General features: G+C 47.9%; 1 protein-coding gene and 1 non-coding gene across 2 annotated transcripts in view; both read right to left on the bottom strand.

The window, feature by feature from the left end:
- Nucleotides 1-24,801, bottom strand: part of LOC144672030 (NACHT, LRR and PYD domains-containing protein 3-like) — a 977,887-nt gene that overhangs the window by 745,442 nt on the left and 207,644 nt on the right. The window lies entirely within an intron of this gene.
- Nucleotides 1,461-1,532, bottom strand: trnad-guc (transfer RNA aspartic acid (anticodon GUC)). The gene has a single exon. It is a non-coding gene; the product is annotated as a tRNA-Asp (tRNA).

Genomic DNA, 24,801 nt, shown 5'->3' with positions numbered 1-24,801 from the left:
CCAATTCCGCCCGATTCCCGTCTTTTAACACTGAGAGAGGTGACAGCTGTCAGTAACTCCAGTATCGGGATCCTGGTGAGCTCATTGTGGTTCAGTGTTTAGACAACACAATAAGAAGGAAAGTTCATGGAAACCATGATAACTCAGATTCAGGAGGGGATCAGACACGGGGGCAATGGGCGCTCTCTACCTTCTGATTCAGGCTCCTGAACGTTGCGGAAAAAGAAATGATATCTGTTGCATTGTTGATGTTGTGGTCGGAGGGCCTATTAGATGCTTCCCTGTGTCGTGCAAGGTTATCAGAAGATTGTCGGTTGGAGTCCTGCAATTTGTCCTATGATCATTTGACGCAGATAAATTGCCGTTTACAGAAGTTCTCGCACACTTTGTGTGTAGAATTCTTTTTTCTAATTCCCTCGGTAAAAATTCTGGCTTTAACTCTTTGACGGTGGCACTGGGTCCGAGATTCCCAGTCAGCGGAAATAGTTTTGAGCTGATCTTACTTGTTCAAGGTTACAAAAAAATGCATGGAATCCCTCCTGCAATCATGAGAAAGATCTCGCTAAAGGAATAGTCAGTGGGTTAAATGTAGGGACTGAGCTGTGGTTTGGTGTCGGGAATTGAAGAGGGTTAGGAGGGAGTTCAAGAGACAAACAGATTTACAGAGAAAGAAAACTGAAAGATTGGCGACGAGGAAGAGAGAGGAATATGAATGGCCTTCAGCATCTTTCAAATTTTACTCAATGAAAGATCAAAAGAGAAAATAACATCTGTGCCAAGGAGCTGCTGTTAGTGCAGAGACCAGAAAATAGAACTGGAATTAGGAGAATCATCGTGTTCACTGAAGGAGAGGCAATGGGATAAGAAAGGAAATGTTACGACGGGCGGGGATGAATGCCAGGATCCTGAAATGCTGCCGTCCAAAAGCAATGGAAATAAAGGGAAAAATACGTTTAATAAATTAATAAAATGGTGGCAGATGTTACAATGTAAGTTACTCTGTCATGTTACACTCACTGTTTACAAGATACTCGTTTACTGTCAGATTACCAAGATGCGCGTTTACTGTCAGATTATTAATGAATTCTGCCTCGTCATTACTAATTACTAAATCGAGTGTGGCCGGTTCCTCTCGGTTTTAATATACCTTCTTTTAGCCAGCTGTCCTGGGTTCAAGCTGTCAATTCACTGATTTCACTGAAATTCCGATTCAGACCAGTTGAAGTGAAAGAGCCAGCGTCGGGTGTTCGGACACATAGGAAACGGTCGACTGACTGTTGGTGTGAAGGGCCTTTCCTCTCAGGGAACTTTAATATTCCAGGATCTCTAAAAACTACCGCTGTTCCTGAATCTCCCTGTCGCTGAGACCAAATCTTTATCTGCACTATCACCGGCATATCAACCAATGCCCAAGACATTTCGTGTGTTTCCTCTTAATAAATATAATAGGACTACTCCTACTCCCCGTCGGGGAATTGAACCCTGGTCTCCCGCGTGACAGGCGGGGATACTAACCACTATACTAACGAGGAACTGCTGAACTTTGGCACAGAGTAGAGAAACCTGGGGTTAACGTCACTCAGTAACAAATGAAAATGCTGAAGTGGCAAAATGTGGGACTGGAGGGGGCTTCCATCAGTTGTTTCCGAGACTTCTGATTGAAGTCGCTGTTGTTCAATTGCTGTCAGGAACTTATGATGCTTAATAACCCACAAATTGATAGATTTGTAGAATGAAAGAAATTGAATTATCCTCCGATCAGCACGTTCATATCGTGAAGGATTCCTCTTTTGTGTAATGTCTCGGTTTAGCAATGGGAAAATCTGACGGCCAGTGAGATCCGCGGATGAAACACTCACACCAAACTTCCAGGGAAGTTGCCAATATGGGGAATTGTCAGTAAATACGCGGCACACGCCTGTGCTCAATAATGCGCACGACTGACGAAAAAATGTAAATCCTGTACCTGCAGTGAAAGTCTAGGAGAGTTCAGAGACAATGAAAATGTCATTAATTCAGGTTATCTGTTTTGTGGCAAATCCTGGCAAAATAACACTCCTTCTGACCCCATTTTGGGATTTATTTTTCCTCTTGAAACATTTCCCGACCAGGAACCCAATGAGGGGAAAAAACACCCAAATGTTAAAATGAAAAACATATATTTATGTTCACCCTGCAGTGACGGGGGAAGCCCCCCGCCCCCTCTCATTATTGGGTCCAGCCTCCTGCTGGGCCGCCGTCTTGCATTTGTGCAGCAGCTGTTTATTATTCGGTTCAGCTCTGTCTCTCCCGTCACTGGCTCTCCATCCTGTCGATGGTGCTGTCTCATGAACTCCGAGAAGGTAACGCATTCGCTTATTAAAATCACAAGACAGAGGCTCTTTGAGTGAAACATTTGGACCCAGACCGAGTGTTCAGTTGACCACCCAGCAGCTCCTGGGAATTACATGCACTGCATTCAATTGCTTTACAAATAACTGGTTACTGATTGACATATGCACTCATCCAATGACCTCCAAGGGTAAAGGCTTCCTCCCGTCTGCTGTAGAAGCTGCGCCCCTGCAGCTTGACTTGTGCAGGACATCACTAGTGAAGAGTGCATGTACCAGGCGGCTTATAACCAGGTTTCTCTTCTCTAAATTTTTCAGAGTCTCCAATTGTTCCGGTGCTACAAAACACATTTGACGATGTTGCAGTTCCACCTTCTTGTGCCCAGGGTTCTGAAAGTTAGGGAATTAATTTGAGACCCTGATAGTCCGATGGCTGCAAATGTGTGTTGCTGCTAAAATACGATGGGATGTGAAAACTAGACAATGTGATTTCATTTCCTGAGTGAATTGTACTTGCCTCAAATCTCCTTTCCCACACCCATTCTTCAATCCTGCCTCCAGCAGGTATCCTTTGTGTGAAAATGGATTCTTGAGGGCCCTGCAACTTTGTAATTTCGGCATTCATGTGTGGTTGATTGGCAGTTACCCCCTGAGGTCTGCATAATGCTCGGAATAACTGCTGGTCTGTTTGCAAAATATTTTTTAAAATGTTTCAGTGATGGACATTGAACCATCATAAAGAGCGAGTCAAAGCCTGATCGCTGCGATTTCTCATTTAAATTCCCAACCCGGAGACAAGAATAACTCAAAGCTTCGAGGCTGAACTAGGCAGGCCACTATATGCCTTACAGAGCGGTAGAGCAAGGACTTTCTTCATTCTCTCAAATGTAACATCCCTGACAAGGCCGGCATCCCCATCCCTTGAGAATGGTTAAGAGACAACCACATTTCTGCAGGCCAGACTGGGAAAGGACAGCAGATTTCCATCCCTAAAGGATATTTATGAACCTGATGTTTTTTTACAACAACCGATGATAGTCTAATGTGAGTCAGCATTATTTAAATTAGTTTTATATCCCAGAATTTCTCAACTGATTTGAAATTCGATCAGCTGCCGTACTTGGATTTGAACCTGTATCCCCTGAGCATTAGCCTCTCTGGATTACTAATCCAGTGATATGACCAGAGAAAAAGGCCAATTCATTGATGTAGCCCCCATTCTCCCTGATCCATTGCTTGTGAGCATATTCTCGGGAAAGTCGAGTGTGAGAACATGATGTGACCTCTCAGTTTGACCTGAGTTCAGGTAATGGAGGGAGGGATCCACAAACACTCACCCACTTTTCATCTTCAGACCTGCTGTCAATTGCCACTGTCCTTCCCGTCCAAGGGACCAAAAATGCCCCGCATGAGCTTTCCAGGATTCACAGATTCAATGGAAAGAGGAAACTCGCAGAATACTTTATCTTGCTCCCCATACAAATCCAAGGGCTATAAATTCAGAAGCCGTGGAGAGGGCCGAGGGGCGGGGGCAGGGGGATGATCCACGTGAATTTCGCTACATTCAATGGCAGAATCTCTATTCACACAAATCTGTTTTCAGGCGCCTCACACAATTCATCATAATGTGCGGGGACACGGCAATCACACACTGTACAGGAAGCTGCTGATTTGTGGGAGGCAGCATGGGACAGGGAATTCTTACCCAGCTTGTCACACAGAGGACATGCTCGTACCTTGGTCCAGCTGTTCAATTGGGCCCGCGGTCTATCGTTCTCTATACGCCGGATAACATTCTCCTACATCGGGGCTTCCATTTCAGCCATTCGGACTCGGTAGCTGAACTCTAGTATGTATGGAGGTGGATAAAGTTGTGTTCGAACTGCGATGCTGGACCGTGCATGTGCATTACACACCCATGTAAGTTCAGCTGTTACCAAGTGAAGTCCAGCAGAATGTGGCTGTGAATGCAGCTGGTGAGGGGCTCTGTGTCTCATTGGCCTGATGTGGCTGTTTTCATTCTGACCGGGGGCTAATCGTTGAGTCTCAGCCTCCTGCTGCCTTTCCTCCTTCCCTCTGGCTGCCTCACTCGGCTCCTTTCCGCTGTCACTGTACAGAGTGTCGGTTTTCACCAATGCTGACCACCGCTCGGTGCCGCTGGTGGAGGTTGACACGGTTCTGGCTGTAGGTGGTTCCTCCTCCTCCTCATCCTCCAGCTTAGCCATTATCCCTGCAAACAGCAGTCGGCTCGTCTACAACCCAGGCCCCGGTGAATGACACTGTTTTCCATTTTTCTGTGGAGGGCCACCCCCATTGCCATGGAGTCCAGCAGCAGGAGGCTGCACACGGCCCTTGATCTTCACTTTTTTCACCTTCTGTGCGCTCGCTCCTGCAGCCCGGTCAGCAGCAGCGCCCAGCTGCAGGTCAACAGTGTGCTGGGCGGCCTTCAGCTCCTTCTTTAAATCTGCAAAAGTAATATTTGAATCTCTCCGAAATCAGTCAATTCACAATGAATAGGATTGAATAAAAGGGTTCTTTGTTTATTGCAGCTATTAGTATCTGCCTCAGTAACAGTGCAATGATCATTGCTTGTGCTGCGCTCTGCAGACAAGAACATAAATCATGTACCTGAGTTCACTATTGCAGGTGGTCAAGTTGATCCTGTGAGTGGAGATAGCTCATACCAAACAGATAGCCTGGAAGTCCAGCGGCTGCAAAGCGCCCAGGAAGCAGCTGGCCACAAAGGCAGCCCGGAAATGTGCCCTCTCCACTGGGGAAGTGAAGAAATCTCATCACTACAGGCCGGGTACAGTCGCGGTCCGAGAAATCTGCCGATGCCAGAATTCTACAGAGTTGGTTATCTGCAAACTGTACTTCCCGCGTCTGGTGAGGGAAATTGCCCAGGGCTTCGAAACTGACCTGCGGTTTCAGAGTGCGGCAATTGGAGCATTGCAGGAAGCCAGAGAGGCCTACTTGGTTGGCCTGTTTGAGGACTTCAACCTGTGTGCCATCCATGGCAAAAGAGTGACCGTAATGCCCAAAGACACCCAGCTGGTACGACGGAACCGGAAGCAGAGTGCTTAAACTCTTTGCTTCATTACATTGCCTCCAGACTATTTTGAAGTGACATTGGAACATTTTCTAAAACATTATTGGACCGTAGGTTTGGCTTCTTGTGGAGGCTGGGCCTTTATTTTGTATTTTTGTTAGTTTTGAGTATTGATCGTGACTTAATGTGGAAATAGCGAAAGATTTTGTAAACATTCCTTCGAACTCTTGACTCAGGTTGCAAAATAAACATTAGTATCTTTAAAAAAATGAAATGGTTGAGTTTGACCTATACACGCACATCTAAACGGGAGCATTGAAGAAACGATTGTGCAGACTGATGTTTTGAACGGTTTTCTGGCTAGTTTTACACTCTACATTGTTTTCCATGACCCCAGGCCTATTCAATAATCTATTTTTTCTCTGTCAAATGCGCTCAACGCCACTGTGGCCTTCCCTATGTTACAGGAGGAGAAAATAAAGAACAAATCTTACCGCTTATTCTCAAAATTTTCCCCAAGACCTTCCCTCGCCCCTTCTCTTTGACAGGGCGCGTCTCCCCTCCCTCTCGATCCTTCTGGTCACTCACGGCAGACAGCGGCTCAATCCTGGTCAGCAGCTCCGTGATCCAGAAAACCAGACATAACTTTCGGCTCGCTGCGGCTGGATCTGCCGGAGGCGCCGAACTCTCGGAAGCAAAAAGGTCACTGATGTCCAGATGGCCGAAAGGTATGGTAATAAAAGTGGACAAAGCCTGATAAGAACCTGCTCAGGGTGTGAGAATGGTCAATGGACAGAATGGCAGCAATGGTCAGAAAAGACTGAATATTGGTGGCGGGAAGCGAAAAGATCTGGGAATACTTTATGACAAGGATTGGTGACTATACCAATCTAGAGATTTGTTTGATCTCTATTGGAATGCAGATGTTTCTAGACCATTTTCAACTGGGTGTAATTATTAAACCTCAAGTGGACATTTTGTCCACTCTAAACTAAGTTGAAGAAAACATCTCCCTATATGCGGAGATGGCACTGAGAAAGGCTGGAAACTGAAACAATTCTTGAATAAAGCACGAGCGGCAGGTGAAGAGATTTCCGCGGTTGAGATAAACATGTAGCGAGGATCATCTCCCGAATGTGCTGGAGGTTTTGCAGATCCCCTTGTGGTGAGGACTGGCCGACGGTCATTGTTTCTCTGCTCTCCATCCAGAAAGCAGAGGGAGTCCAATTTCTAGCCCAGGGTGCACCATGCAGGCTGACTCAGCACAGGGCCGAGTGCTGCATTACTAGCGGCCTCACCATGTGGAGGAGGTTTCAAACTGCAGCAGGAATGTGACCCGCTCCCTAAAGATCACATTCGGAGGATGAAGCAGAGAATTCTCTCAATGTCACAGCCCTTCCACACGGAAAGATTAGGTTAACGGGCCATTTATTTCAAAGAATATCCGAAAAAAATCAGGGTAGTTGTTTCAAGCCAGTTCTTCCTCCCTCTCACCCACCTCCCCCACTAAAAACAAGTCTAGGCTGGTCATGCTTCCCTCCTCCCACCCTCAATCACCATGCCGCCCTGATTCCCCCTCCCCCGTCTCCATGCCGCCCTGATTCCCCCTCCCCCGTCTCCATGCCGCCCTGACTCCCCCTCCCCCGTCTCCATGCCGCCCTGACTCCCCCTCCCCCGTCTCCATGCCGTCCTGACTCCCCCTCCCCCGTCTCCATGCCGTCCTGACTCCCCCTCCCCCGTCTCCATGCCTCCCTGATTCCCCCTCCCCCATCTCCATGCCGCCCTGATTCCCCCTCCCCCGTCTCCATGCCGTCCTGACTCCCCCTCCCCCGTCTCCATGCCGTCCTGACTCCCCCTCCCCCGTCTCCATGCCGTCCTGACTCCCCCTCCCCCGTCTCCATGCCGTCCTGACTCCCCCTCCCCCGTCTCCATGCCGTCCTGACTCCCCCTCCCCCGTCTCCATGCCGTCCTGACTCCCCCTCCCCCGTCTCCATGCCGTCCTGTCTCCCCCTCCCCCGTCTCCATGCCGTCCTGACTCCCCCCACCCCCATCTCCATGCCGCCCTGTCTCCCCCTCCCCCGTCTCCATGCTGGCCTCACTCCCCCTCCCCTTCCCCAATATCAAAATAATTGTTTGCATTCGCCACTCCTCCCTCTCTCGGGATCCACATGGTTCCGGCCTCGCCCTTCACCTGCGCCGGACTTAAAACGTTTTGGCCTCTCCCTGCTCGGGCCTGAGGCTCCAACCTCTCACATTCTCGGTCTCGCTCACTCCTGATCCACGTGGACCTTCCTCACTTACCGATCACAAGCAGAAAAAGGGCACCGGCCAGCACAGGAAGTAGAAATGCCCCTGGGAGCAGTGGGTACTGGGGGACTGGCCTGTGGACCACACAAAGGATTTTTAATGTGACCACTTCTTTATGTCTGTGAGGAGCAGAGGCCATTCCTCTAATACCCACCGTCCCAGACACAGGCTGCATTCCCACTTCCTCCCCCAGAGCAAGAGGGGGTTAGATGATGATTGGGAAACGAACAATGTGCAGGATTGTGGGGAGAAGGCAGGAGATTGGCACCAGGTGAAATGTTCATGTTTTCAAATGCACTATAAATTGTAGTTCGTGCTGTTATCGCTTTCAAAATTTACCGGCGGGAATAACTCTCCATTCACAACATTCTAAAAGTGACAAATGAGACTTGAATATCCGGTGAGGTAGACAGGAAAGTGAGTAGGACACAAATGTAGGTAGAAAAGTAAGATGTGAAGAGGACATAAGGAGATAGATAGGTTACGTGACTGGACAAAGATCTGGCAAATCGATTATAAAGTAGTAAAACTTCTGGTTGAACATTTTGACAGGACGGACAAAAAAGAGGCGCATAATCCAAAACAAAAACAGAATTACCTGGAAAAACTCAGCAGGTCTGGCAGCATCGGTGGAGAAGAAATCAGTTAACGTTTCGAGTCCTCATGACCCTTCGGCAGAACTGAGTATAGTTAGGAGAGGGGTGAAATATAAGCTGGTCTAAGGTGTGGAGGGGGGTGGGGGGCGGCGGGGGGAGAGAGAAGTTGAGGGTGGGGTGATTGTGGGGATAAGCAAGCAGTGATAGGAGCAGATAATCGAAAGATGTCACAGACAAAATGATCAAAGAGGTGTTGAAGTTGGTGATATTATCTAAGAAAAGTGCCAATTAAGAATGGAAGGCAGGATACTCAAGGTACAGCTCTAGTGGGGGTGGGGTGGAAAGACTAACAAAGTTTTAGTTTTAGATTTAAAAATAATGGAAATAGGTGGGAAAAGAAGAAACTATATAAATTATTGAAAAAAAAAGGGAGGGGGGAGAAACGGAGTGGGAGTGGGGGGAGGGGGAGTTTAAGATCTAAAGTTGTTGAATTCAATATTCAGCCCGGAAGGCTGTAAAGTGCCTAGTCGGAAGATGAGGTGCTGTTCTTCCAGTTTGCGTTGGGCTTCACTGGAACAATGCAGCAAGCCAAGGACAGACATGTGGGCAAGAGAACAGGGTGGAGTGTTAAAATGGCAAGCGACAGGGAGGTGTGGATCTTTCTTGTGGACAGACCGCAGGTGTTCTGCAAAGCGGTCGCCCAGTTTGCGTTTGGTCTCTCCAATGTAGAGGAGACCGCATTGGGAACAACGAATGCAGTAGAATAAGTTATGGGAAATGCAAGTGAAATGCTGCTTCACTTGAAAGGAGTGTTTGGGCCCTTGGACGGTGAGGAGAGAGGAAGTGAAGGGGCAGGTGTTGCATCTTCTGCGTGGGCATGGAGAGGTGCCATAGGTGGGGGTTGAGGAGTAGGGGGTGATGGAGGAGTGGACCAGGGTGTCCCCGAGGGAACGATCCCTACGGAAGACCAACAGGGGGGGTGAAGGAAATAATCCAACCGGTGAGATGCAGAGAAGTCTGGTTGCCCTAGTGCATGAATCGTTTTGTTTCTTTCTGCTGCTAAACTCTCCAATACCATTGAAAATAGGACAGTCCAGAGTCCCAGACCAGATCGTTCCTCTCTCTGAGACCAGAATGGTTGCTTTTGAAAGGGCCTCGTTCGCTGAAAAAGCCTCAGTTTCGACTTAAACCTCTTTTATTGGTGCAGTGATCGCGCTCTATCACCCATTCGCTGACACGTTCTCTACGCTTTTACTGAAATCTTAAAATCAACTAAATCTTTCTGTTTAATTCTCACTTCTCAGCTGAGTAAGGCAGCAGGGTGATCCTGTGACAGGGAAATCATTTTGTTTTCCGCAAGGGGGACTCAGAAATCAGGCGATGAGAGGGACACAGAAACACAAGGTCATTATTCTAATCCGCCAGCCCCTTTCACACACTCTCTCTCGCACAATGTTCAAGCCTGCACATAAACAGGACAAACTGCCCCCAGGGATAGGCTTCCCGGGATAGGCTTCCCCCTCCGCTCGGCCTGTTCTGTCGATTCTCGGGCGTTAGTTGTAGTTTTCCAGCTCTGCTCACAGTGCCTGTTCCCCAGATTCAGGGCTGAAATCAATCACAGTTCTGGTTGGATTAAGACAGATCTAATTTTACATTATTATATTGTTCACAGGCAGAAATGTGTTTGATAAAGATGAAAATACAAATTTTGCGCTTTGGCCCATCATTAAGCGTATTCCATTTTGTTTTACAGTACAAGAGAGAAAGTAGAGAGCGCGGAGTGAGAGACAGAGTCAGGATGAGTTCAGGAAGTGAGACGCGGACGGTCAGACAAAGCATCTGTTCCAGGAAACCGTGTAAAGCCTAGTTTTACCTAGAATGCTTCAATTGGAGATGTAGAAGATGCAGTCTTATCTCTCACTGATGTTTTTCCAGAGACAAAAGACAGTATTAATGTCACGCTCAGGGGCAGTGCCAGCGAGTGATCCAAAGTCCTATATTTATCTCTCTCTTACCCGTTGTAATCTCTGCAGTCTTGCAGGTCAGTGTCGCTGGGTATTGCTATCAGCAACCGAGTGTTTCACTTCGATTGAATGAATCTGGGGCTGTTACTGTCAGATATTAACTATTGCACGGTTCCAGCAAACTCGCTAACTCTCTCACTCCTCCCATGTTTCTGCAGGATTGCTTTGTGAAGATGGGCTCGTAAACAGCAAATCTTCTGCAGGGAATGGTCCCAAATTGAGCTTCTTAAAGGAACAAGTCCAGACTTTTCACAGGCAGTACCAGAGACTGATATTTACAGAACCAATCCCACAATCACAGGCAGTACCAGAGACTGATATTTACAGAACCAATCCCACAATCACAGGCAGTACCAGAGACTGATATTGATAGAACCAATCCCACAATCACAGATAGTGCCAGCGATTGTTATTAATAGAATCAATCCGCACTCATATGACGAGTAAAACATTGCAGGATTACGGGGAGTAGCAGTGGGTGAATTGCTCCTTTAGAGGGCCAGCACAGATTGGACAGCCCGAATAGCCTCTTTCTGTGTTGTAGCCATTCTCTGATTCTAATGGAAAATACTGGAAGAACTGAGCAGCTCTGGCAGTTTCGAAGATTCAATAGCGGGTCTATTCGTTAAACTTCTATCAACCTGAAATATGATTCCCCACTTCCTGTCTCCACAGATGCTGCCGGATCTGCTGAGTGTTTCCAGCACCTTCTGTTATTATTTCAGCTTCCCAGCGTGAGCAGTATCTCACTTTTTGAACAACAAAACAATCCCTGTGCGGAAATCGATATTCAAGTAAGAAATGGGAAGCAGCAGAGTGAAAAGAGAATCACTGAATTTTACTAAATCCGAATAATTCTATCCCAGCTCCACACTACAGCTCAGGGAAAACCTTCATTATCAGCAAGAAGGAATACATCTGAATTTCAATTTAAATGGAAGATAACTGGAGGTGGGAAGCAATTATATTTGTATTAAACCCGCCCGTATTTTCGGAGCAAAATTTAATTGAAACGGATCAAATTCAACTCCGAGCTTGGGGTTGCTGATTTGCGAGGTTTAAAATTCAACAAGTTCCGCTGGATGGGAATCGAACCAGTGTCAACCGCTTGCAAGGCACCTATGCTCAGCACGATACCACCATCGCTAACTGCAGGAGTCACAATGTAGTGAAAAGTCCCAAGGGTCTTAACAAGAGCGTTATCGTTATAAATAAAACAAATTTGATGCTGAGTCACAGAAGGAGATATTAGGTCAGATGACAAAAGCTTGGCCAAAGAGGTAGCTTTAAAAAAAAATCTTAAAGGTCAGAGGGAGCTAGAGAAGTGGAAAAGTTTAGGGAGGGGATACAGAATTTTAGACCAGGTCAGCTGCAAGTGCGGTTGTCATTGCTGTGGGGATTAAAATCCCATCCCTAGTTGCCCTTGAGAAGGTGGTGGTGGGCTGCGTGTTCATTCCACGTGGTGTACGTACACCCACAGTGCTGTTAACGGGGAGCGGGGGTGGGGGTGGGGGGTGTGTTGAGAGGGGGATTTCCAGGCTGTTGATCCAGGGGCAGCGAAGGAACGGCGACATATTTCCAAGTCAGAATGGCGTGAAGTTTGGAGGGGAACTTCCAACTGGTGGTGTTCTCGTGCACCTTCTGCTCTTGTGCTTCTACATGGTAGCGGTCGTGTGTTTGGAATTTGCCATCCAAGGGGCCTTGGTGAGTTCCTACAGTGCATCATTTGAATGATGCACACTGCTGCTACTGTAGGCCGGTAGTGGAGGGATGTTGGGTGGATGGTGTGCCAGTCAAGCGGGTTATTTTGTCCTGGATGGTGTCAACCTTCCAGAAGGCTGTAGCTGCAATCAACCAGGCCAGTGGAGAGTATTCCATCACACTCTTGACTTGCACCATGTAGATGGTGGACAGTCTTTGGGGAGTCACGAGGTGAGTTACTCGCCGCAGTGTTCCTAGTCTCTGACCTGCTCTTGCAGCCACTGCATTTGTATGGCTAGTCCAGTTCAGTTTCTGGTCAATGGTACCCCAGGATTTTGATAGTGAGAGATTCATCAATGGCAATGCCATTGGACTCAATGAGCAATGGCTAGATTCTCCCTTGTTGGAGGTGGTCATTGCCTGGCGCTTGTGTGCCATGAATGTTACTTGCCACTTGTCAACCCAAGCCTGGATATTGTTCAGGTCTTGATGCATTTGGACGTGGACTACTTCAGAATGTGAGGAGTCTCAAATGGTGCTGAACATTGTGCCATCATCAGTGAACAACCGCACTTCTGACCTTATGATGGAGGGAAAGTCATTGATGATGCAGCTGAAGATGTTTAGGCCGAGGACTCTACCCTGAGGAACTCCTGCTTTGATCTCCTGTAATTTAGAAGATTGACCTCCAAACAAAACCTTCTTTTGTGCTAGGTATCACTCCAAGAGTTTTCTCCCTGATTTCCATTGACTCCAGTTTTGCTACGGATCCTTGACGTTACACACGGTCAAAAGTTGCCTTAATGTCAAGGACAGTCACTCTCATCTCATCTTTAAAGGGGAAAGTACTGAAGACAGAAATAATAAAATGAAACGGAAAATTCTGGACAGACTGAGCAGACCCTGAAGCTTCTGTGCAGAAGGCAAGCTCGGGTTAATGGGTTAGATCTCTGAATCGTCTCTGGATCTGAAAAGCTAACATTCGCTCCCTCTGCGCAGATAGGTTGCAATGTTATCCCATTATTTCTTATATTTTCTTTATTTGATTTCAGAACTTCAGATTTAGTATTGAAATGCAGATGTGAACTCCCTGTGTGCAGTGAGTGCTCAGCGCGGCTACTTTCAATGACAGCTCAATCTCTTTTTCTCTCTCGTGAAAGCCGCAGCGTCACACCCGATTACGTCTGACGTCAGCACGTGTTATTGTCACCGGATTGACGCCAAGCCTGCGCCGTGCCCTCAGTAAGCCGCGTTCCCATGGCAACAGGCCGGCCTGGGTGATGATGCCACCGGCTGTTTCCGGTCAGAGGGCAGGGGTCTGGGCCCCGGGGCCTGGGACTGGCGCCGTGAGGGCGGCCCCGAGCGAGCGGCAGCTTCCTCCGGCTCCAGGTCGGGTGGTGAGTGAGGGAGGTGAAGAATCCCGGACACCAGAGGCCCAGAGATAAGGAACCAAACCAGTTCCCAGGGTTTTAAATTCCGAGCCGCTCGGCTCTTCCCCCATTAGAAACAGGCGCTGGGAAACGGGGCCGCTCATGTGACCCACACAAACCCGGGGAATTGTCAATGTTTTTAAATATCGATCCAAACACCGACTGATCATCAATAAATCAATGTCCCCTTTCCAGTTTGTGAAGGTTACAGTGTTGGGGGGGGCGGGGATCAGTCAGGCAGGTGGGGGGGTGGATTTTCTAGCTTTGGGGTTTTTTGGGGGGGTCTCGAGGTGACTGGACGCCCCCATGGAGGCTCCGCCCGGTCACAAAGTTCACTTTATCCCGGTTCAGTTTCTCTGTGGGAGGGAGAGGGTTTGAAACCAGCCGCTGTCCCGGGTTAAATTCCCGCTGGTGAGTGACCGCCGGCCCCCTTCAGCCCAAGTCAGTTTGTCCCGGGTTACCCTGCCCCTGCTGACCCACCCTTGCTGGCCTGAGTTACCGCCTTGTCCCGGGTTACCCTGCCCTGCTGACCCACCCTTGCTGGCCTGAGTTGCCACCTTGTCCCGGGTTACCCTGTCCCTGCTGACCCACCCTTGCTGGCCTGAGTTACTACCTTGTCCCGGGTTACCCTGCCCCTGCTGACCCACCCTTGCTGGCCTGAGTTTCCGCCTTGTCCCGGGTTACCCTGTCCCTGCTGACCCACCCTTGCTGGCCTGAGTTGCCGCCTTGTCCCGGGTTACCCTGTCCCTGCTGACCCACCCTCGCTGGCCTGAGTTGCTGCCTTGTCCCGAGTTACCCTGTCCCTGCTGACGGCCCTTGCTGGCCTGAGTTACCGCCTTGTCCCGGGTTACCCTGTCCTGCTGACCGCCCTTGCTGGCCTGAGTTGCCGCCTTGTCCCGGGTTACCCTGTCCTGCTGACCCACCCTTGCTGGCCTGAGTTGCTGCCTTGTCCCGGATTACCCTGTCCTGCTGACCGCCCTTGCTGGCCTGAGTTGCCGCCTTGTCCCGGGTTACCCTGTCCTGCTGACCCACCCTTGCTGGCCTGAGTTGCTGCCTTGTCCCGGATTACCCTGTCCTGCTGACCGCCCTTGCTGGCCTGAGTTGCCGCCTTGTCCCGGGTTACCCTGACCTGCTGACCGCCCTTGCTGGCCTGAGTTGCCGCCTTGTCCCGGGTTACCCTGTCCTGCTGACCGCCCTTGCTGGCCTGAGTTGCCGCCTTGTCCCGGGGTACCCTGTCCTGCTGACCGCCCTTGCTGGCCTGAGTTGCCGCCTTGTCCCGGGTTGCCCTGCCCTGCTGACCGCCCCTGCTGGCCTGAGTTGCCGCCTTGTCCCGGGTTGCCCTGCCCTGCTGACCGCCCTTGCTTGCCTGAGTTGCCGCCTTGTTTCCCAGTTGTCGGGGGAGCCCCGCAGCCCGTCACCGTGTAGAGTGTCCGCTCCCGGGGGCCGCGGTTACTCTGCAAGTCGGACCCGGGGCTGGGACCAGGACGGCAGCTGGAGAGACAAACCCCGCCCCCAACCCATCAACATGAATGAGCCAGCGAGGCGGCGCGGGCCCGAGTCTCTGTGAATCTGGACATTGTCAGTGACTCCAAAATAAACATACTGGACACAGCGGCATCTGGTATCGGATAAGGGACGGAGCATCTGGAAACCCACTGACCCATATAAAATAAGGCAAATGATCATGTCAGCCCAGCACTTTCCATTTGTGTCTGTGAGCTGATGGGTGGAGTCTGTAAAGTCGGCTGCTTCTGTGACCCTGTCTGCTCCTCCAAGGACATCAATGTCTTCTCTTCATGTTCTTCACGTTAGTGTGGGACTGCATTGGCTCCATGTACGGCCACAATTTTACCATAAGATCATAAGACACTTTCAGTGATCAATCGGATCTTGGGTGATCTGTACCACAACTTCATATTCCTTATTCTCAGTACCCAGCAAAAAGCTGTCGGAGGGTCAGGGCTGAGGGAGCGCTGCACTGTCGGAGGGTCAGGGCTGAGGGAGCGTTGCACTGTCGGAGGGTCAGGACTGAAGGAGCGCTGCACTGTCGGAGGGTCAGGACTGAGGGAGTGCCGCACTGTCGGATGGTCCAGGCTCAGGCAGTATTGCACTGTGAGATTCTAAAGACTGAATGAGCCCTGTGCTGTCAGTGGGTGAGGACTCGGGGAGCGCTGCCCTGTCACAGGGTCAGGACTGATCGAGCGCTGCACTGTCAGAGGGTAAGGCATGAGGGAACACTGCACTCTCAAAGGGTCAGGAATGAGGTAGTGCTGAATTATCAGGGGATCAGGAAAATGGGAGTGCTGCAATGTCAGAGATTCAGGGCTGCAGCACTGCTGCAATGTCAAATGCTCAGGATAGAGGGAGCGGTGCACAGTCAGAGGGTCTGAATGAGCGAGCGTTTCATTGTCAGAGGCACTGGAATGAGGGAGCGCCGCACAGTCAGTGGGTCAGGATGGAGGGAGTGCAGCACTCATAGAGTCACGACTGGAGGAGCGCTGCACTTTCAATGGGAAAGGTCTGAGGGAGGGCTGCATTGTCAGCCAGTCAGGACTGAAGGAGAACAGCACTTTCAGATGGATAAAACTGAGGGAGCGCCACATTGTCTGAGAACCAGGACTGAGGGAGCACCACATTGTCTGAGAATCAGGACTGTGGGAGCGCAACATTGTCTGAGAACCAGGACTGAGGGAGCGCCGCATTGTCTGAGAACCGGGACTGAGGGAGCGCTGCACAGTCAGTGGGTGAGGATTGAGGGAGCGCTGTCCTGTCAGGTGGTCAGGATTGAGAGAGTAATACACTTTCAGAGGGTCAGGACTGAGGGAGAGCTGTACTGTCGGAGGGTCAGGACTGAGGGAGAGCTGTACTGTCGGAGGGGCAGGACTGAGGCTGTTGCACTATCAGGGTCTCACTGCAGAAGGAGCGCTGCGCAGTCAATGGATGAGGACTCAGGGAGCGCTGCACTGTCGGAGGGTCAGGAATAAGGGAGCGCTATGCTGTCAGATGGTCAAAACAGAGGGAGAGCTGCACTCACAGTCGGCCAGAAATGAGGGACCGCTGCACTTTCAAAGCGTCAGGAAAATGGGAGCGCCGCACAGTCAGTGGGTCAGGAATGAGGGATCGCTTCACTGTCAGAGTTTCGGGAATGAGGGAGCGCCGCACAGTCAGTGGGTCGGGAATGAGGGATCGCTTCCACTGTCAGAGTTTCGGGAATGAGGGAGCGCCGCACAGTCAGTGGGTCGGGAATGAGGGATCGCTGCACAGTCAGTGGGTCAGGAATGAGGGAGCGCCGCACAGTCAGTGGGTCAGGAATGAGGGATCGCTTCCACTGTCAGAGTTTCGGGAATGAGGGAGCGCTGCACAGTCAGTGGGTCGGGAATGAGGGATCGCCGCACAGTCAGTGGGTCAGGAATGAGGGAGCGCCGCACAGTCAGTGGGTCAGGAATGAGGGATCGCCGCACAGTCAGTGGGTCAGGAATGAGGGAGCGCCGCACAGTCAGTGGGTCAGGAATGAGGGATCGCTTCCACTGTCAGAGTTTCGGGAATGAGGGAGCGCCGCACAGTCAGTGGGTCGGGAATGAGGGATCGCTGCACAGTCAGTGGGTCAGGAATGAGGGAGCGCCGCACAGTCAGTGGGTCCGGAATGAGGGAGCACCGCACAGTCAGTGGGTCAGCGCTGTCAGAGGGGAGCTGAGCCCTGGACCGAGCTCATAAACTGACCCTATTCCGCTCCTTAATAATCCCTCTCCGAACTGGAACACTGCTGGCAATTTTTTGATCATAAGTGCAATAGCCAGTGAACATTTCAGGAACTAAATTCAGACAAAGAGGGAGAGAGAGGCCTAAATAGAACAACTGGAAGAAAGCTGAAAGCTTTGCTGAAATCCAAGGAGACTACGCCAATTGCATTGCTCTCATCTACACACCTGGTCACCTCTTCGAAAAATTAGCCTTCCCAACAATTAGCCCTCTCACAAACAGCTTTCTGGTTAAGCCATCTATTTCTAATCTATAATCTTCTTTTCCTAATTACTTGATTACAAACTGAAGATAACTAAAGGTATTAAAATTATCAAAATCAACAACACAAACCTTTGAGCTGCCCCCAAGAATACATTTAAAACCTTTTCCAGTAAAACGTGTTAACTATTGACTTTGCTTCATCCTCCCCACCTGCAGATCACCTCACACAATTCTAAATTATTGGAATGTCGTAAGTACTTACAGTTCAAACAAAAGTTTATGCATGGACTTTAAATATTCTCCAGCTCTCTTCACCTGCATCCACCTTGTGGATATTTTCTCAATCAAAATCCCTTTTCATTTCAATTTTACTCCTTCTGGTAGATACCAGTGTGTTTAATTGTACCCTGATTCTTCTAAAGCCACTTTTTCTATGGAATATCTGTTAAGCCTTGGTGATTTATAATGTTTTATCACGCTACTGATCACATTAATCCATACATGTGGTTCTGTTGCTAAGAATCTGTGGAAGCCTGGGGCCCAGTCTTCAGCGCAGAAGCATCATACATTTCCACATGTTAGTTAGTGCACATTAACATATCATATCTGCACATTCATACCGATATGCAAATATCATGCCATCTAATACAAGCCACTCTTCACTCTTAGGTAATCTTACCAGAAGTTGTTCATGGGCAAGGGGGTGATGGGAGGAGGGGATGGCATCTGCCTTTAGATATTTGCTTATCTCCCTCGTGTGCTGCAATGCCCGAGGGAGTGGGCAGACTATCGAGAGGAGTTTCCTTAAATCATTCAGAGGCAAAGACACAAAGATCTCAAGATAAAGCACTCAACTTGCTAGTTTCATCTACACTTTCCTGACTTTCATGAAAATGTACATAGATCCATATGGATTGATATGTTCTATTCACCTATAACCAGGAAGAGTTATTCATTCCCATTTGTTGGTGTTATTTTGCTCCTATATTCTAAGTGGGACATCCTATTAATTACTCTTCTCTCTCATGCATGAGCCCTGGAGGAAGTTATTGTCCAATAATATTCACATAATCCGGTGTTTTATATCAGAGACAGAAGTTTTTGCAATCAGTTTAGAGATAACTCCCATATCTCCTGTTCACAAACAGTTTGTCTTGAAAGATAACAAATGGGATGAAGCCAAATCTTTAAAAGAGAAAGTTTTTAGTTCAATAATCACTGTGCTGTCAGTGGAAAGGGTGAACTTCTCTGCTTTTTTTTCAAAAGGGTGGAGCAAACATTCCCAAATGTGCACAACTGTGTCAACTTTTTGTAATCAGGTAAAAGACAAACTAAAAACTATTTTAATCTTTGTTTTTTCCAATCCTATTGGTATTTTTCTCAGCTTTGCCCAAAAGTTTTTTTTTTTGCTCTTTCATCAGACACATTTCCAAATGCCTGTAATAGTACTGGAAATAAAACTAAAACAGTTAGTTTGCACTGGTAGAGAAAACCTTCAACCTTGTTAGACCAATAAGAGTAAAAGCGGGTGGATTTTCCCACAGCTTGTGAGCTGCAATAAAAGAGGCCTGAATTTGCTGCTTCTGTGTCTGGCTGGTTTGTAGGTGGTTGGCCAGGCAGGGGAAGGGGGCGAGAAGGAAGGGGTGGTTGAGCGTTAAATATCACAGATAGGCTTCCAACTGCGTTCACGCCTGCCCGATCTCTCAGCAATTTAATGCTGGGGTGGACGAGGTCTCAGATGGGCTGCCCACCCCTGCCCCAATTGAAAAGCATAGGAAATAGGAGCAGGACTGGGTCATTCGGCCCTTCGAACCTGCTCCGCCATTCAGTATGATCATGGCTGATCCTCTATCTCAACGCCATCCTCCCGCTCTCTCCCCAGAACACTTGACGCCTGAAGAGCCCAGAAATCTATCAATTTCCTTCTTAAATATATTCCCTTAACGGCCCTTTCCTGCCCAGCCTCAATTTTTAATCTGGCGGGAGGACTCCCCGAGTCTGGAGGAAGCCCGACAATGATCCAGTTCAGGCCTTGGGCGAGGGATGGGGGCGGAGTGAAGGTTCCTCCATCAGGGGTGGGTATGGTGCTGTAGTGGTATTGTCGCTGGTCTAGTAATCCCTATTCCTAGGCTACTGCTCAGGGGATACGGGTTCAAATCCCAACACAGCAGCTGGTGGAGTTTGAAATTACTTAAACAAATTCTGGAATAGAAACTAGTCTCAGTAATGGTGACTATGAAACCATTGTCAATTGTTGTAAAGACCCATCTTGTGCACAAATGTACTTTAGGGAAGGAAATCCGTCATCCTTACCTGGTCTGGCCTACGTGACTCCAAACTCCTACATTACTCCAGAGTAAAGTGGTTGACTCTTAAATGCCCTCAGATTAACAGGAAGAGTCCCAATCAGACAGCTCACAGGCAAGAAAGAAGCAGAGAGTTCCTATTTACTGCCTAGTGTCATCCCCAAGACACCGGGGAAGAACAACCCAGGATGTGGAAACAGGAAAAGCCTGTCCAGCTCCCTTCACCCATTTAATAAGGAAAGTCCCCGAGTCAGGACTTCCATAGGATCCCAACACACATCTTCTCACAAACGCCCCATTTCTGACCATCCGGAGACAGGAAGATTTGGGGCCATGGAATTTACAAAAGAATATTTCAATACAAAATAAGCAACTCTGAAATCAAAATAAAAATTTACTAAACTAAAGGAGGGGAAAGTTCAAATCTCTCTTTGGAGATGTTGGTTTATCTTTTCAGGTCTAGAGAAGGTTCAGGGCCCTGAACTGTTAACCCGAACTTCTCCACAGACGTTTCAGGATCAGCCTGTCCAGCATTTTCAGATTTATTTCATTTTATTCTGTTTGTATTTCACCCCCATCTCATTGGCTTTTATTTCCTGTGAAGCTATCAGCTTAGTTTTTATTGATATTTGTGTCCGTTTTTTTTTCAGTCATGTAAACCTGAGAAATCAGACAGAAATGGTGCTTAATGTCTAGTAAAGGATGACATGGTTAATTTACAATAATCCAAAGAGTGAAGCAATATCGTTATTATTCCTCGATTCTACTCATTTCTCACTATAAAATGTGGAACAATACAACATAATGAACAGACAGAAACTATTTGCTTACATTGCACATTGTGGCTGTTTTTGTAACCCTGACAGTAAATGTGAATCTGAGCCGCTCTGTTACAGTTCTCAGTTCCGGCCAGTAGATGTTCCCACACTCCGGAACAATGAAGTTTACAGATTAGAGAAGAACACATCACAATAATTGTTCACATTGTATGGGACTGGGGAAATTTGGGAATAATAGGGAAGAAGACTCGCTCTAGGTCCATTAAACAGGAGACACAACACACAATAATTGTTCAGATCTGACAAAGAGAAAGCGCGGGTGTAGCACATGTTTCTTACTGATCTCTATTGAGAAGGAGCTGGGCCGCAAGTGCCATTTTCTTGTGGTCTCAGCTCTTTTAAGAGAGGTGTGGTGATGCTGAGAAGAGCCTACAAGCTCTGAATTTAATAAGTGACATATTTTTATTTGCATCTTTTTCAGCATTGCTTTCTTTGGCTTTGCCGATTTCGGCATGGCCTTGACCCACCATGGGGGTTGGGGGGAGGTGTTTGGTCTGGCAACAGCTCATCCAAGACTCATGTCTGCAGCCGCAGAAAGGCCAGCAGTCTCCCTGAACTACAGAATCTCCAATTATTGCACCTCCTCACCCCCGGACAGCTGAACAATCCGTAGTACCATGGGTTTGGCATTGGCTGCACTCCCCAGTTGACCCGTCATTCTCACTAGTTTTCAGGGCTGAATAAATGTTGTAGAGCAGGATGCGCTGAGGGGTTTAGTGCACTATTGGCCTTGTCCTCCTTGACAGCCTGGCACTCACCCATTTCATACGAGGAAAGACTGGATAGGCTGGGGTTGTTTTCTTTGGAACAGAGGAGACTAAGGGACCATTTATTTGAGGTGTCTACAATTATGATGGTAGAGCTGGAGTGGATCGGGAGGAACTATTCTGTATAGTTGCAGATAGGGTCACCCAGGAACATTAATTACACAATTAATAGGCAGGTAAGTAGCACAATGAATGAGAGGCTGCGAACTCAGTCTATCACCATCAAAAAGTATTCACTAGATCACTGATTATAAAATTATACTTTAAATCAGTGTCTAAGATTACGGCAGATTGGGGAGATTTATTTATTATGAACCATTCAGGAATCTAATTCATCCATTCCGTAGTCTGTCTATCTAATACTGTTGATTGGAGAAGAGGTTTGTCTTGGGATTTTGACCATAATGGGGTATATAGTAAATCGGCCGGGCTTTTTGGATTCGGCCCGATTCTCTTTTCCATTGTTTGTTGCTTGCACCGATGAGGTGTTAATCCCTGGCGCTCTCTGTCTGTTCCAGTGGATAGAACACATCCCAGACGCTCTAATACAAGAAGATATGGGGAGCTCCCCGGTGTCTGCATGAACATTTATCCCCCAACTTGCTCCTCTGGTGAGAAACTGGCCTTAGAAATCAGCGGCCTCACAGAAACCTTTCAATTTCCATTTCAAGGACCTGAAACACCAGTTTTACACCCGAGTGCCAAGTTCCACCCACTTCCCAGCTGTGGCTGTTGCTGTAATTGTCGACTCAAATTACCCTGAGATGTCGCTGTTGGGGCATCTCCTTGAATGATCGATGTGACTGTTTGATACAACTAAGCGGAATACTCGGACACTTCAGAGGCCGCGAACATGACAGTCAATCACATTGGAGAGTCTGGAGTCAGAAACAGAACAGGCCAGATAAGGACAGCACGTTTCCTTTACAAACACTCGGGCAGATTAATGATCAATGACAACAGTTTCTATTTAAAATCCAGCTTCTGTTAAACTGCATTAAAATTCTCAAACTGTCACCTGAACTCATGTTCTCTGGGTTATCAGCAAAACCCCTGGATTGTTAGTCCAGCAACATAACCCAATACCCAATCCTCCCCTGATAGTTGAAATCGATATCATTAAATGGGCCACTTATCTCATTGCAATTTGTGGGTTATGAGTGTTAATTGTCAGTGACAAAATCATAAAAGCGTGTAAAAGCCTTTACAAAGTGTTTTTTTTGTCCCTGTTACCTGTTCTTTCCACTGTATCAGTATTAATCTCTCATTACTGTATGGTGGTTATGTTGACATTTCTGAGTTGATTCCTACATTAAACCATAGAGTCTTATCTCTCTGTCCCTTGATCTGTCAGTCTGTGGCCCCAGGAGATATCTAATACCAGATCATCTTTCTTGTGTGAGCCTGTTGTTTGAATCTGGTTATTACTGATTACAAATTATTGGTTCCATTCCTTGATTTTTTGAAGCCTGATGAACACAGTGAAACTTCACCATTTATTGTACCAGAGTGAGGGGAGAATAAACAAACTGTATATGATGGGGAATGTAAAATAACTCAGGAAATAATGTAATGTACAACAGGTCCATCAGTATCTGGAAAATAATATCAATCCAACAATGGTACATCTTAAGGAACCTGACCCAGAACATCAAACTATCTTCTCTCTGTTTAAATGCTGGTGATCCTGCTCTGTGTTTAGACCACAACCCATGCATTCGGCCCGCAGAGGTTCAGGCTGTGGGTCCCTACATGGATCCTGTCCATTTACTGCAGTGTAGTTTCCACTGGGTCACTTAACTTCCACAACTTGTTACTCTTTGAGCGGGTGGGTGAATTTACCAGGTCAACTTCCTTATTTGACACACTCCAGTCCTCTTTGTCATTCCAGCTGTTTAGAAACTCACCCTTCAGTGTGTAAATTACAGCAATATCAATAGGGCAGTGACTAAATTTGTCGCGGAAAACGGAGTGAACACTCAGACCCGGGAGGGTTGTCTCGGGAGTCTTTATTGAATCATGATATCATGCAGAGCCCAGCAGAATACAATGGAGCTAGCCGGCACTCTGAGGAAGCATCACAGTACACACATATTTATAGTAAAAGTTGTACATATCAAAGTGCTTGAAGGTGATAAGACAGTCTAACCTTCAATAATTAATTACATTGAGAATCATTGTCTTTGGCATGCAACAAACAATTAGTATATTCTAATTTATGCCTATACAGGATATTGGGGGAAGCCCATCTGGTAATAAAAAAGTGAGACAGAGAATAGATAACCATGCTTCACCTTATCTTTAGTGCTAGGGGGTGTACACTCTAGAGAACAGATGACCATTGCTTGATCCTGTCTCTTTGTGTTGGGGGCAGACATCCTAGCCTTGTCTCAAGGATTCTAGGAAGCTTGTTTATGGTACTCCTTTTCTCCTTTCCTGCTCAATTAGCTGGCAGTTGCAGGTGTGCCTTCTAGAACAAAAGAGGGAACTGTGCTGTAGTATTCCACTATGGTTTTAACTGTTTAACCCTTAGTTGTCCTGTAGATGTATTTTATTCTTCCACAAAATTCAACTCATTGTTTCAACAACTGACGATTTATTTCTTAGGGGCGACAGAAAAGCATTGATACTTTCAGTCCAATCCCTCGGTTACAGAATCCGCTGGAACCTCCCCAATAGGATACTCTCTCTGGGACACCCCATGCAGTGGGTGTTTGTCTCTATTGGACAGTGGGATCTATCCCAGCTGAACAGACCCTGTACCCACTCTGAACCCACACAGGTTCACTTCCCAGCAGGGTCACTGGGCAATGATACTGAGCGGGAGCCCTAGGGGCTTTACCCCCAAACCCAGGAATACTGAGTGTAATTGTCAATGTCCCACTGCAGCCCAGACTGATCCCCACCCTGGGCCCTCCCTGTCTGTACATGTCCCCAGTGCCCCAATGGGGAACATTCAGCCACGGATATCCTGCAGAAGCAGCGCCTGTGGGGCCGGGCGGCTGAGTCTCGTGACCCTGTGGCTGGGCCTCTGACGTCACAATGGGAGATGACGCTCACTCAGTTCGAGCTGGAAACTGGGAAAGGGCCAATAGGATTTAAACCTGGAGCGCGGCCGGTTAAAGGGGAGGGAGAAAAACTCGGTTAAAAATGTTCCTATAATGAGAACAGGAATGTTTATCAATACAAAGGTTCACATTGTCACACTCAGTCCAGATCTGGTTCCCTGCAGAGACTTCAGCTGATTTTCTCCATTTCGACTGAACCGATTGCTCCACAGCCTGAAAGAGATTAAAGATTAAAGAGGAATAAACAGATTGAACAACAGTGTCAATAACAGGGATACTGGAGTTAATGGGCAAAATCTCCTGCTCACTGGGTCATCAGAGACCAGACATATGGCTGAAGATGGGCAGCAGGTCCCTGGGATGTCCTGACCAGCGGGCCAACGTGGGAATTGCCCCAGAGGTTTAAATTTCCACTGGGCAA

This window comes from Cetorhinus maximus, chromosome 35 (assembly GCF_964194155.1).
Source record: "Cetorhinus maximus chromosome 35, sCetMax3.hap1.1, whole genome shotgun sequence".
Classification (NCBI taxonomy): Eukaryota; Metazoa; Chordata; class Chondrichthyes; order Lamniformes; family Cetorhinidae; genus Cetorhinus; species Cetorhinus maximus.
The sequence above is the reverse complement of the archived record's forward strand: the minus strand, read 5'-3'. Positions and strand labels throughout refer to the sequence as shown.